The sequence below is a fragment of the Aythya fuligula genome, chromosome 1, assembly GCF_009819795.1.
Source record: "Aythya fuligula isolate bAytFul2 chromosome 1, bAytFul2.pri, whole genome shotgun sequence".
Classification (NCBI taxonomy): Eukaryota; Metazoa; Chordata; class Aves; order Anseriformes; family Anatidae; genus Aythya; species Aythya fuligula.
In genome coordinates this window covers 199818552-199832737 of record NC_045559.1, presented here as the reverse complement: position 1 = coordinate 199832737, position 14186 = coordinate 199818552, and the positions used below count along the sequence as shown (strand labels likewise).

Here is a 14186-nt window from a genome sequence, read left to right as displayed (position 1 = left end):
AAAATGTTGATTATAATTTTACATTCAAGATGATGTTTCTTAGGTTTCTAAGAAAAGCCAAAGACATACCTCAAAAACTTTACAAGAAACATGCATATATAATTAAATGATTCATCTGTTTTTATGATCACTTGCATTTAATTTCCATCCAAACTCTAGATGAACTTTGTAGTAGTGATATTTTATAATTAATGTACTGTATGTGAATATTTTCCCAAGATATGCAGTGCTAATATTTACACCTCACCTGGCAGGAGACAAAGAAATAGTATATGATCATGCAAAACTCATACTGCAAATACTAACTGCATAATGTTCATAAATCATCTATAGGAAGAGAGCATCTACTAAGTAGTGTGTGATTATTAATTTGTGATAACAACAAAAAACACACATAAAGAAAACAGGAGAAAAAAAAAAAAAAAAAAGCACAGAAGCAAACCTAATGTAGAGGAGAAACCATATATTCATTGCAAATTATTTGTTCAGTTCTGCAGGTCAGTCAGACTCAGAAAAAGTTTATTTACCAGATTCTTCTTTTTTATTAGGATGTGTGTAGATAGTGTATACACACACATGATTTACATTTCCATTCCCCAAAAAGCCCTTGTTCTCACTTGGTACAAACTGAAGTACAGTAGTCGAAAGAGATGCTTACTGGGAACAAAAGCAATGAAATTTAGTGGTAAGAAAGATTGTTTTTTCCTCATTACTTCCTGGTATAATCTAATTAACTTTTGCATGCCCACAACTTTGATAGTACCTTCAGGTACATATTTTTTGATTGCTTTATAAGAGACCTCATTGTTTTCAACTACCTGAAAGGAGGATGCAATGAGGACAGTGATGATCTCTTTTCTTAGGTACCAAGTGATAGGACATGAGTAATTGGTCTCAAATTGCACTGGGGGAGGTTTAGAGTGGACATTATGAAGAATTTCTTAATGGTCAAGCAACAGAATGGGATACCCAGGGAAGTGGTAGAGCCCCCATCCCTGGAGGTATTTAAGAAACATGTGGACATGGCACTGAGGTTCATGGCTTAGTGATGAGACTCAGTAGGTCAGGTTGGAGGTTGGACTTGGTGATCTTGAGGGCCATTTCCAACCTAGATAATTCTATGACTCTGTGTTTCTAAAAAGACGCAAGAAAATCAAAATGTTTAGAGCTCTCCAAATCTTGCAAGACCATTTGCTTCAAAGGTACTTAGGTGTCCTGCAGCATTAACATTGAAATATGTCAAATATTGAACATATGAAATATGATTTTTAGTTTTTCTTCACAGTACCTGCATGAAGTAGCGCTGAGCAGAGAAACAGAGTCACAGAAGCAGAATCTGTCCCAAGACATGCAGGATGGAAACTCCTTCAGTAAATCTCCCAGGTTTTTGTCTACTGCCTTTTGCTCCTTCTTTGTTTTTCCAAGGCTCTCTCCTAAAAAAGCCAATGGAGATTTAAGCACATGGAAATGGCAAATAACTTCCCCTCACCAATGCTGCTCTTACTTTCTTTTTGGCCTGTATTTTTCATATGATTTTTTTCCAGTTCAGGCATCATGCTGAAAGCTGGTCAGGGCAAATGAGTAGGAAGCTACAAATTTAAGTGCTTAGAACTGCATATTCTCAGATTCAACTTGTACAATCTCTCTGTTCAGTTCTTCATTATTGTCTGATAAATCCCATTATATCATTTAAGAAATACTAATCAAATGTTCTTGTTGTACCTATGTAGTCTGAGTTATTTGGGTATGTTTAATTCAGAGACTCTGATGCTGCAGTGAGAACAAGAGTAAGTATTTATATTTCACCTCCTTTAATTCTTCAGTTCTTCATTTAAAGGTCTTAGAGCATTTTCCACTCCTAATTAATCCCTGAGCTATAAGTAGTTCAAGAACAGAGCATCTAATTGCTGTCCTGATTCCTGGGTCCCATCAGATACAATCCTGACAAAATGGTAGCTTGTCCTGAAATGCTCAACTCCGTAGAAGTTGTTTGCAAGGTAAAAACTGCACATGTGATGGGGTGATGGACATTTCCTTGTTCACAGTAACTACTGCCCTGTAGATGGAGTATCTTTGCCATTCATGCCTTCAAGTGTCCAGAAAACATGGGAATACATGAAAGTCATCTTAAAGCAGATTCACCAGGTTGTCCTTGCCCATAACTAACAAAAAGGGCTTCTGGTGAGAGCTGAATTATTTGACCTGATTTCAAGCCAAGACAGTTAATTCTGCAGTTTCAGCAGTCTTAGAAAACATGAAAGACTACAAATGATTCCTGCTGAGCTGAAGGAAGGCTTGCCATATCCCAACAGAGCAGTTATTTCTTCCTTTCTTTTCAGAACAATTCTTCATTTTGATGCTTCTGCAGTTGCATATTCTTCCTTGCTGGGAGGTACTACATCCTTGGCATCTTTACAAGTAATGGCAAGAAAACTGCAGAAGTAAATTTTGCAAGAATGGCTGGCACAGACCTACCCTGAGTATCACCTGCTGTCCTTCCTTGGCTTGACTGCATCACAGACTGCTTAGAATGTTCATGCTACATGAACAGGATAACCATGGAGTTCAAAATGAGTAGGTTAAATTTACTCATGGTGTCATCTAAGCTGGTTCATTTGGAGCTAGCATGGGTATCTCTACATTGCTTTGCCATCTGCATTGTAGTTAGTCATCCAGGCTTCGTATCTTCTTTCCTGAAAGAAATCTGTAGGAGGGGAAAACTTAATCTAAAAGTATGTGTGTACTGATTCCTCTGCTAGTTCATTGTCATAGCCAGTGCAGAAGGCATTCTCAGGCTATGCCACTTGTCTTTTTTTTGTGATCTACCACAAACACAGGCCTAAATTTTACAGTTTTCTAAAGAAGACTGTTCTGTGTGCTCTTCAGTTGTCCATCTTCCTGGATAGCCTAGACAGTTCCTTTGCAACACTGCCATGGGCTTCTTTAATAAAGTTGTTCTGCTGTCTCCACTGCACATACCGTGCCTCTTACTGTGATGTCTGTAGAGCCGCTACTTTCTCCATGTGTCAGTAATTGCTGTAGGTAACATGAAGAACTATGCCAAGCTGACAGATTTTCGTCACCATCCTCAGAGGAGTCAAGTGTATCATTCCTGTGCTTTGCTTCTTCCCCAAATCAGCCACCTACTCCTCCCACCACAGAGTGCACACACTCAGACTGCGAATCGCAGGAGGATCTACATGTTGCTCCACCATTCTTTGCCATCCATAGCTGTTAACTCATTTTCTCCCCACACCAGGCTTATAAGGAGTTGAATGTGAGACCTTCTGTTTGCATGAAAGATGCTTGTCTGGTTTGTTACTGAATTTAATGTTTTGCCTAATAGAAAGCGGATCTTGAGCTCTTCTTCCAGCTCTTGGAGTTAGTAAGCTGTAGACACTGTAACTCATTTAAAATGAAACAGCAGAAATAAAAGAGTGGGAAACTTGGAGTTAAAGGGAAATGATAATCCAGAGGGAAAAAATAAAAAAAATAAATAAAAAAAATCTGGATGCTGAACCATAGCATCCAAGTTTCTTGGTTATTTTAACCAGATGAAGTAATCTAAGCCATACAGAAAAGCAGCATTTGTATGAGGTGTCAGACTGGGAAATCCACTGGCTTTTAAATGGGCTGCTGTAGTATTCCAGGTTCATGGGGTGCTTTAAAAGACTTTTCAAATCAAATCCAGGTAGCCTCTCCAGAGGTTCTCAGGAAATTGCCATCTGGCCTGCCTTCCTTTAGAATTCTTTATTTCTGATAAGATCATTCATATTCTGGAGACTATGAAGCCAACATTAAGAGTGTTCAGCCTTCCTAACTAGCAAAGCAAGTTCTTTTCATTGCCCTTGGTTGACAGGAATTGCTCTCTTGGGTGTCTCTTCATTCAGACCTAGCTGCATATCCTCTTTCCTCCTTAATTCCCTTTTTCCTTTTTTTTTTTTTTTTCCATTTTCTCTTTTTCTTTCCCTTTTTTTTCCTTTTTTTTTTTTCTTTCTTTTTTTTTTTTTCCAGAAAGAAGACTTGAGCTTGCACATAGCACTTGCAGAAAAAAAGATGTCACTTGAAGAAGAAAAGTATTGTAATTTAGAAAAACATTATTATAGAAATAGCACTTGTACAGTCCTTTACATCTTCAAAGCCCTGTGCAAGCTAATTTGTTAATTAATCTAAACATAGAGTTTTATTCATTTGTCCTCACAAGGATTAATCTTAAAAACTCAAACTCTATTTAAAAACTGTTCTTAAATGGAATTACAAGTGTGCTACATTGAGAGGAAATGAATTTCTCCTTCACCTTGCTGTGACAATTAAATTCATTTACATTGTCACTGCTGTTTATTTTACAATGAATGATGTATGTAGGTTACAGCGATGAAATCTATCTGACTCAATGGGTGGTACTTTTTTACCACACAGGTAAAACTAAAAGGACAAATTCTCACTGTATTCAGACTACTTATGGTGGAGGAGCTTGTGAAATTCATAAATGAATTTATGTGGTCTTTGCTGGAATCAAGTCTGAGAGATTTCTGTACTCAAAGAATACAAAAATGCCATTTAACCCAACTGCCTCTTGGAGAATATAGGTGCTGAATTGTTGTGTAACCAGTGGTTACTTTTACCAAATGTAATAAAAGACAAATATGCTCAGCTGGTTTTGATTTGGAAAAAGGGATGTCTCAGAATTAGTTGAGGTCCTATAGATTTCCTGGCAACTTGGAGCGGGGTTAGGGAGGGAGCTGTAATTTAGTGCTTTTTCTGGGAAGAAAGTGGGCAACAAACTGGTTAGTGACCTGGAGCCACCCAAGTCCTGAGCTTTGTCTTATAAGGGGCCCAGGAGAAGTTGGTGTGATGTGAAATGTTTCAGATTGAGGCAAGGCAATGGGTGGGGTCTGAGATCAAAGGAGAAACATCTGTGGGAAACAAAGTTTTACTAGATCTGATTGTTAGAAAGTTTATGTTTCTTGTTATTACTGTTCTTCTGGATGCTATGGTCTGATAAATGCTGTCTTTTTTTAAATCCTTCTGGGTTTATTGCTTTGGTGATGCTCTCTGACAGTATCATCAACAGGCTATTGGATGAAAGAGCATTTGCTTTAGCCAGTTTAAATCTGGGAAACAAAAAATATCACTAAAGGGATTGAAGAGCTTAATTGCTAAATGCAAGGTACTAAATAAATACATCCTTAGTTTGCATGATGGCTTCTTAAGCCACATGGTGAGAATTACTGATCAATCTACTGATCCGGACCATCTGGGATAGTCTAGAAATTGTCTCTGCTGGTTGACATTTATTCGCCTGGAACTGTGGGTCCACTCTGTGGACATCCTGGAGGTGTGGTTTTGCCTCACTGGGATATGTGCTAACTGTACTAGCTAATTCATGATCTAACTAGTATCAAACCTTCCTGTATTTACTCTTTATTTGAGTTTTCCTTAGCTGCTTCTTGACTTGAGAAGGTAACTTGTTATTCTAGCTGAATGCCTTGGCTAGAATATGCCCAGTGATCTTTGTGCTCTTTTTAGCTAGCAAAAGGGATCTCTATGAGGTGTAGTCAATATTATACCACATGATGATATAAGACAGAAATCATGTTTTGGCATCAGATGGGAATGCTTTTGTCTTTTTTTTTTTTTTTTTTTTTTTTTTCATTTCTTAATCATTTCTAGCTTGCAGATTGAAGCAAAGAACCTCAAAGTAAATACCAAATGTGTGCGTTACAAATGCCTTAAAAATACAAACTAAATATGTATGTAGGTACACATAAATATGGCAGCCATATGGGATTCTCACACACCTGTCAGTGAAGCGAGAAAGTTCAAATTTCAAATCTCACCTTCTGCACTAGAATGTGAGCCATGAACATAGCCTGGAAAACACAGGTTGTTAGATGAGCGTATCCATTCACTAAGAAGGCAGCAGGCTTTATATGGCTTATTTTCGATAGAGCACCACACTGCTGAATACTATGGAATTGGCAGGTATGAAATATTTCCCATGGAAAATAACATGGAAGCCAAGGTAGCTAAATAAAAATTGAAAGTAAGTGTGAAATGAGGTAGCAATATTTCTTGGAATTGTGACTCTTGTGTAATACCACAGACTGTGGCTTATGCATGCCACCTACACACAGCTATGAAATATTGTAGTGATACATTGCTGTGATATTGGTCAGTTTTACAAACCTGTAATTCAATAAATGTAAACTGAATCTTAGAATGAATGCTATATTGGTAAAGAAGATTCAATCAAACATTGGCTACATCTTCACCATGCTGCACCAAATCACTGTCATGTTTACAGAGATTTGTGGTAAGCCTCTTCAAACCTGAATAGTTACGGTAAAACAAAAAGAAAAATGCCATTTAGGGGCATTTTGGCAGAATTCATAGTAGTATGAAACCTGAAAAATAAGTCAGAAAACCCTGATTAGTACACAAGACAACAAATTCTTGTGCTTTGGCCATTGTAGTGAACCTCCATAATTTGCAAGTAAAACACATAAATCTGTGAGAATAGAATTTCTCTCTGTAAAGCCAAATTCAGTGGCACAGTTCTTTTTGCTACTTCTCACTGAGCCAGTGTCTGTCACTTAGATTTTTTTTCTGGCCATTTTGGATTATCCCCAGCCAGCATCACTGGAGAATCCAGTTATTGAAACTCAGCTGCTCTTTCCTTTGATAAAGCTATAGACTTGAAAACCGTTGTTCTGATTAAGTCCTGATATGTCTTCCCTATATTCTGCCACCCAATTATGTACAGCTTTTAATTCAAGCAAGTAAGGTTGCTTGTGGCCTCTAGTGATTTATTTTTTTTCTCAAATAATGAAGGTGCCAAACACAAAGAGACAAATGAGGAGGGGGAAACAAGCAGCTGAGGACAAGAGAAATGGGATATATATAGGACTTGCTTTTGCTATGCATGAAATGCAACACCCCGTACCCACATTGTGACGCACATCAGGCATTCCAGATGGTGACAAGGGTTGGGTTTCTGCCTCGGGCTGCCATGCGCAGGCTTCATTTGCATTCCTCAGCCCAGTTGTTCATGGAAGAGCATCCGGAAAGTGCACAGCCGCTCACACAACAGCACTCACCTTCCAAAGCACAACCTTGCGTCATGGTGCCAAATGTTGGAAGAGTTTTACAGTCATGGGGAAAGAAAGGAGCTGGAGCAAGTTCAGGCTCCAAGTAGAGCCCTCTGAGTGTCATTACCAGGGATGTAGAAACAGAAAATCATCATAAAGTGTTCTCATTCGCTCCTCACACTCATACAAATAGTCTTGAGGTCGTGTAAAGTGTGGACAAGATCACTGGATATTCCTCTGAATAAACATTTTTTACTTGATTAAAAAAGACTTTCCTTACAGTAATATTTTCTGTGACTGATCCTTGTCTGTATATGACCAATACAATAACAAGTTTTACTTGTTGGGGGCTAATTGTGAGAGTTAGATTCTATCATGTGCAGCAACTGTGATTGCCATTGCTGTAATTAATCCTATTTCAAGTTGTTTATTTTAATTAATTATATAATGTATCTGAGCTTTAGCTGTTTGATTCTGTTATTTTTTATGTGTAGATTTGCTTTAAAACAATGCAAGAATATGGAAAATAGGCATTAGAGAAGTAAAGAACATTATAAATACATATTTTTAAATTTAAGGATGTACTTAAAACCTACCGACATTTTATAAGAGTCTTTAAAAATATATACCTAATTTTAACTAATAGGTATATTGTTTTTAATAGTCATTGTTGCTGGAGCACTGTTGTTAGGTTATTCTTGTTAAATTCCACAGAATTTGCCTCAATAATATCCATTCATGATAGTGGAAGTTGTGAACCGTGTGTTAGTCACTAAACAAGAACTGTGTCTTTAAGAAGGGATAATTTTCTGAAGATTAAAAAACAACAAAACACGAACACAAAAACTGTATCTAGAAGAGACTGAGGATGTATTAAGAAAGGTTTAAGTGAAGAAGCTATTTCTAGTAGATGGTTTCTCCTCTGAGTTTAGATTCTCCCCTGAAGTGCAGTTGATCATTCCACCTTAACAAGGTGCAGTGATTGACAGGTAGAGATGTTGCACAGAGCAGAAGGTGGGAGTGTGCTCTATTGGTTTGTGCTTGTACATCCTGAGCACCAATTACTGTCACTGCTGCCAGCACTGATGTGTTTATCAGGATGAGTTATAGCAGAATATATGTACACAGGCAGTGTGTATGCTGGATGACCACCCCCTGTGATGTAAAATATGAGAGTCTGGGAGCTACCGTTTTATAATTCATCAGGTTCAGCAACTGAATGTTGTTGGTTGGCTTAGTTATAAAGGCAAGTGTGAACTGAACAGCAGACAGGAGCATCTCGCATCAAGAGTCCTGCAAAGCTGCATTTGGTGACTGGGCTCTGCTTTTGTTCAAGTGAATTCTGCCCTCGGTGAGTGATGTGGGTTCTGTCGAGCTAAAGCTGTTATTATATGAGCTGGGGGAACCTGCCTGCTAGTTTTATTTGTGTTTTGCTGCTGGAAGTCCTTGTCTGTGGTTGTTTTTAGCTTTTACAATATTTTCAGTTGTGTACGTTACTGGCACAAAATGAGATGAAAAGAAAAATGCAATGATGAATTATTCACCATAGTGCTGTGAGGATCTCTTTTCTAGCTAAAGTTACTTTCCTTTCATGAGTGTGGTGTGTGTTCAAAGAAGCTACAAACCAGCAAATTTACCTGTCGTTAAATTGCTTTTATTAGCAGTTAAAGAGAGTGATTGCTGTAGCTTTTGTAACAAGAGAAAAAAAAAAAAAAAAAAAAAAAAAAGGTAAAATCAGAAGCATTTAAAAATTCTTTGCTTTTATTACATATGGCTTTTCAGATTCAGCATTAAATCTTTTGTGTGTAGCATAGGGCTGTGAAGAATATATATTGTAGAGTTTTTTAATTAGGTAATCAGTAAAATGGTATCCTCTCTCTGTTTTTGTGGTAAAATGCTTAGTATCACATTAAAATGAATGATTCCCCATCTTGCATAACAACAGTGCTGAAAGATGTGTAAGATGAAAGGCAAAGAGAGACTTTGAAACAAACTGTAGGAAAAATGATATAGCACAGCAAGGCAGGGAAAAGGTGTATTTTCTATAATATCTGTATTACTTTTTGAATTTTACCAGCTTTAGTTTCTAATTATCACTTGCTTCACTATGATCTCTCTGTCTTTTCAAGAAAGGTCCTTTAATATCTGCCCACAGTAGCTTGCCAATTACCAAAGATCAATAAACTGGCAAAGTATTTTTTTATTTCCTTTAACCAGAAAAGAATTGAACAGCATACTTTACCAAACAGAAATAATAGCATTGCTGTATGATACCTGTATCCCTTGTCAGGAGAGGCAGGTGGTCGTGAACGGCAATTTTAGTTTTCCTTTTATCATCAGCAGTATTATCAAAGCAGACAGACATTGCTTCTGTCCCTCTGTGCCAGTTTCTTTTTTCTTTTCTCTCGGTAGGAGAGGAGAGTTTGTTTTATCAAAATATCAAGAGGGCTCAGCAGACCAGCACCTGTTGTCTTATAGCTGTATTATTAGTAATTGGAGAGAGACTCTCTTCCAGAGACCTCTCATCTGTTGTCAGTCCAAATTGTTTACCCTGTAGTGATTTAAACTTATACTGCTGCCTCTTGGAAATACCCTATTCTATGAGTTATGCGTGAAGCATCAAAGCTGCTGAACAGATACTGGCTTAACTAATAAAGTACCTCTTTTTAGCATCATTTTAATTTAAAGATTAAGGCAATTGGCAAAGTGGCTTTTTCCACAGACTTTCTTTGCAGAACAGTTTTGCTTTTATTCTTTATAAAAATGTAACCTAAAATATATATATATATATATAAAAAATCCAGAATTTCTCAAGAAGATCATTTCCTGCCAGCTTAACAGATTTCCTGTTTCTAGGAAAGACTGTATACCTGTGTCAGCAGTGCTTTATTTAAGACTATTTAGCTGCTTTTTAAGCATTCAGATCTATTTTCAGTGACCCCTGTGCTAGCAAATGAGGTTTCTTGAAGTGTGAGCTTCTGGTTTTGCAAGTTCTCCTTCTTTCAGAAATCTGTGATATTGCATCCATCTGTCTAGGCATTTATATTGCATGCATCACTGTGGTGTAATCTCAGCAATCTGAACATTAACCATGTAAATGTATGTACTGTAACTCAGGAAGTATAAATTAGGACAGGAAAAGCAACCCTAAAAGGAGAAAGTTATGATGCGGGCATATGGCTCTTGTGGGCACCGTAGCTCCAGATTTGCTATTTGTTATAGCACAATAAATTAAGCTACCAACTAGTTCAGTTTGTAGGCAATGGTATGGAGGCTTGGACCCAGAAGAAACCAGCTACTTGAAGTTTTGTCCAGATAAGACTGAGGCCAAGTGAATGGAAAGGAGCCAGAGGACATGGCAAAAATCTCTTTTTATTCTGGGTGCCTAACAGTCTGGGAGTGTTGCTGAGGGAAAACCAGCAGTGACTAAGAAATGTATTTTAAATTTTCTCTGGTCTGGAGAGCACAGTTGTTTTATCTGAATATGAGTTTGCTCCTGTCATCCATGCCTCCCACCCAGCAGCAACTGGCTGCAGCATGCTCCATGGAGTGCTGAGCCTTGAATCCCCTTAGTTACCCAAGCTGGTACAGATAACAGCCATCTGCATGGTTAGCAGTGTTTCCTGCTGGAAGCAAGCTACAGCACAACTGCAAGAATTGTGTTGGCTTCCTATTAATTCCTGAATAGGGCTAGTATTTTGGGGCTGAAGTAAAGCACTCTCTAAGTAGCAGACATCTGCTCTCCAAGAGGAATCTTCCTCAGCTTTTGCCTTTTGGTTACAGCTGAAACCAGCCAAGGAACTGATGTTCAAATTATCTTTCATATAAAATCTAATGTATGGGGGAAAATGTCTTGTAAAACAATGTCCTTAGCTTTGGAATCCATCTCTTTTCTTTGGTCTGAAATATCTCAGGTCTACTGACCTTCAGGATTGCTGTGAAGTCCCATGGCAAGTAGTGATCAACAGTTTTTGGTAAAGAATTATTTTTCAGTTTGCCATAAGTATAACTAATGTTTGACTGTGCTTTTTCCCTGTGTCAAAAGTAGCTGGAGACTGCAGCAGCAAACTCAAATTTGTGTGCCTGTAACACCTCTATTTTCCCTTTTCAAGCACACACGCACAAACTATACTTTTAGATAAAAGAATGCCTTTATACTTTGTGCTGAATCTTGGGTACAGAAAGCTCTAGTGTATAGACCTGAAAACTATTAACCATCTATTAAATCTCTTCTTATTTTATTCTTTTTATTTTTTATTTTTATTGAACAGACTAATAAAGTGACATTGCATGCTGTTTCTGAGGACTTTCAGATTTGAATTCAGTAGTCACAATGGATATGAAACAAGGACCTACAGGCACCAGTAATCATAAATCATAAGCATAATAAGTAATCATAATGATGTACTTTCAGTGAGAAGCTCTTCAGTGGGAAAATGGGTTGGAATGACAGCCTAGATATATAGTATCTTTGATGTTGAGAATAACCAATGTAACTTTTTTTTTCATAGGGAAGAGCTGGAACTTCATAGTAAAAAATGATAATCTGTCATAATTTTTAAATTTTTTTTTTTTTCCCCAGAGAGAAAGGCAGAGGAATACTGTTTTAAAGGATTATCAAACACTCAGAGCATGAAAGGAACAAATTTGGCAAGTGGAGCGGAGTGTGTTCATAAACACAACATGCTCTTTGATGTTGGTCTGTTCCTTGTGTTGGAACTGAAATACATGCAAAGGTCTAATCCTGATGTATGAGATTTTTTACGTTTTGTATGATTGTACAAGCAGGAGAGGGTATTTAAGTTAGGAAAGCAGTGAAAAAAATCACTTCTAAGTAAAATCCATCTCAAAAGTGCTAATTTGTAGATGCTTGTAGATGTTTGTTTTGCTTGGGTGTTAATCCTACACCTTCTATGCTGCAGATGGTTAACACAAGCTGAATAGTATCAGTCAAAGGTCCTTTTCAAGAGGAAATCTGTTCATTTCAGCTTTCAGTGGAGTTTCTTAGTGCCCTCAGAGGAAGGCCCTAGAGGGCTGTGTTGTCCTAGTGCATAGTCAAAATGCTGTTGGTTGCCATGGTTGTGTCTCTATCACAGAATAGTTACAAACTATGTAGAAGCTGCCTATAAAAAGAGGTCTACGATTCAACTCACATCCAGGATCAGATCTACATGAATATAGCTGTAAACCCATCATATTACAGGCTGAAAGTGCTCCTAAACCTCTGCTTCTCCTATGGTCCTCAGTTCTCTGTCTTGTCTGGAATCATCAGAGATGGAGAACTTTTGTTATTTTACTTGCCAGTGCGCAAACAGTAGCAATACTAATCTCTGGCAGATTCATTCATTGTCTAAACAGTGGCATGCTGTCTTCTGTCCTCTACAAACCTTGCATTATTAGTTGGTGGCTTAATGCATTATATTAACATACAGTTTTTATTTTGTATGACAAGCTAAAAATAATGGCATCACCGTATTTCTATTTGGGACTTACCAGTGAACTCATTCCAAAATCAGCCTGATAAAACTGCAGATGAAGCCCTGATTTCCAGAATACTTTCTTAGTGTAAACAGAAATCTCCTATTATTTTAACCAGGCAGGAGTGTAATCTGGATTGACAACAGTTTTAAAATCCTGAAAGTTAGTGTCATCGTTACATCACACTGGCCAATGTGCTGTGCTTGAAGAATCCGTAAATTGACAGAATGGGACATGGTGTGTCCCTTCTAATTCTTTACTGTACTCCTTCTGGAATGTTTCTTACTTGAAAGAGAGCAGAAAAACAAAACAAAACAAAAAATGCAAACACCAACAACAACAAAAAAAAAAGCATACTGTAAGTGTGGTTTACAATACTGTGTATTAAATTTTAAAGAAAGGGATTAGCGTGCTGGCATTTGAGCTAAGGAAATGCTAATTTAAGAACTTGCTCTTATCCCTTTTTTGTGTGTTGTGGTAATAACCTTTAACATTATGAAGTAATAAAGAACTGATTGAACTGGGTTGTATACAGCCACTTGCTGCAAGTGAGCCAGCCAGGCAGACTGTAATCAGTTTACATTTTTTTGTTTGTTTGTTTGTTTGTTTTTTTATGGCTATTTATTTCTACATATTAAGCAGATTGTACTCTCAGAAACATTTCCACTACATTCAGTAATGTGTACAATGAGCAGAAAAAACATTCAGAGCAACTTGCAATACTAAGGAGCAAATGATTTTAACTAGCAGTGTCTAAGAAAAGTAATGCTTGCTGAAGACAATCTCTATGTTCCTTACAGCTATTTTAGGAACGTATAAGCACAAATACCATAATCTGCAGCATGCACTACCTGTAAATGGTATTTTATTCTCTCTGTATTTATTTGCAATACTGTTTCATGTGTTTGTGGAAGATCTGTGCATCTCCCATTACCAAAATATTCCCTGTGAAAAGGAATCTATTATCCCACATGGAAAATTGGGAATGGGCAAAATAATTATCTGCTTCATGTGTCATGGATTAGCTGTGACCTCCTCAGCCAGTTTACACTGGCGGGGGGCTGAACCATAGTTCAGAAATGCAAAATATAACTATCAGTAGGTAGCATTAGGTGAAGCCCTTCTGTTAGCAGCAGTTCTCTATATTTCTCATCTTTAAGGTACAACCACAGGCATTAAATACTTCAGTGAAATACACCCATCCAACACAAACCAAGTTTCAGAAGAGAGAGAAAATAGCACTCCTACATACAAAACAGGTTTCCTAGGCATGGAATCACTTTCATTTCACAATATTTGGCAATTTGTCAGTTAAACCCTAAAATTTTCTGGAGATGTTCTAAAACATCCTTGTTTGAATTTAAGAAATTGTTCGAGAATGGTAAATGTAATTTAAATGTTTCCTGCTTGTGTTTTTCTTCTGTCCCTGTTAAAATTTTATCATCCTGGAGCTATAACAGTAAACTGATCCAGATTCACAAGATTCCTGAAATAACCTTGTGGAGCCACTAAGATATTTTTATGGTAACAATTGCATTTTGGCTTTTGTAAGTTTATGTGGTATGAATACTTTACACTCAAATGTCTTCCTTTGTATTCACTGTCTTTCTTTTCTTG

At 37.3% G+C, this 14186-nt stretch overlaps 1 protein-coding gene across 9 annotated transcripts in view; it reads left to right on the top strand.

The window, feature by feature from the left end:
- DLG2 (discs large MAGUK scaffold protein 2) overlaps positions 1-14186 on the top strand; it is an 883769-nt gene that overhangs the window by 750251 nt on the left and 119332 nt on the right. The window contains exon 1 of one of the 9 annotated variants that reach the window (XM_032198490.1): positions 8147-8442. The exons of the other annotated variants lie outside the window; for them this stretch is intronic. The gene's annotated coding sequence lies outside the window, so the exon portion shown is untranslated. Of the gene's footprint in view, positions 1-8146; positions 8443-14186 lie in introns of those variants that run through there. 9 annotated transcript variants of the gene reach the window in all.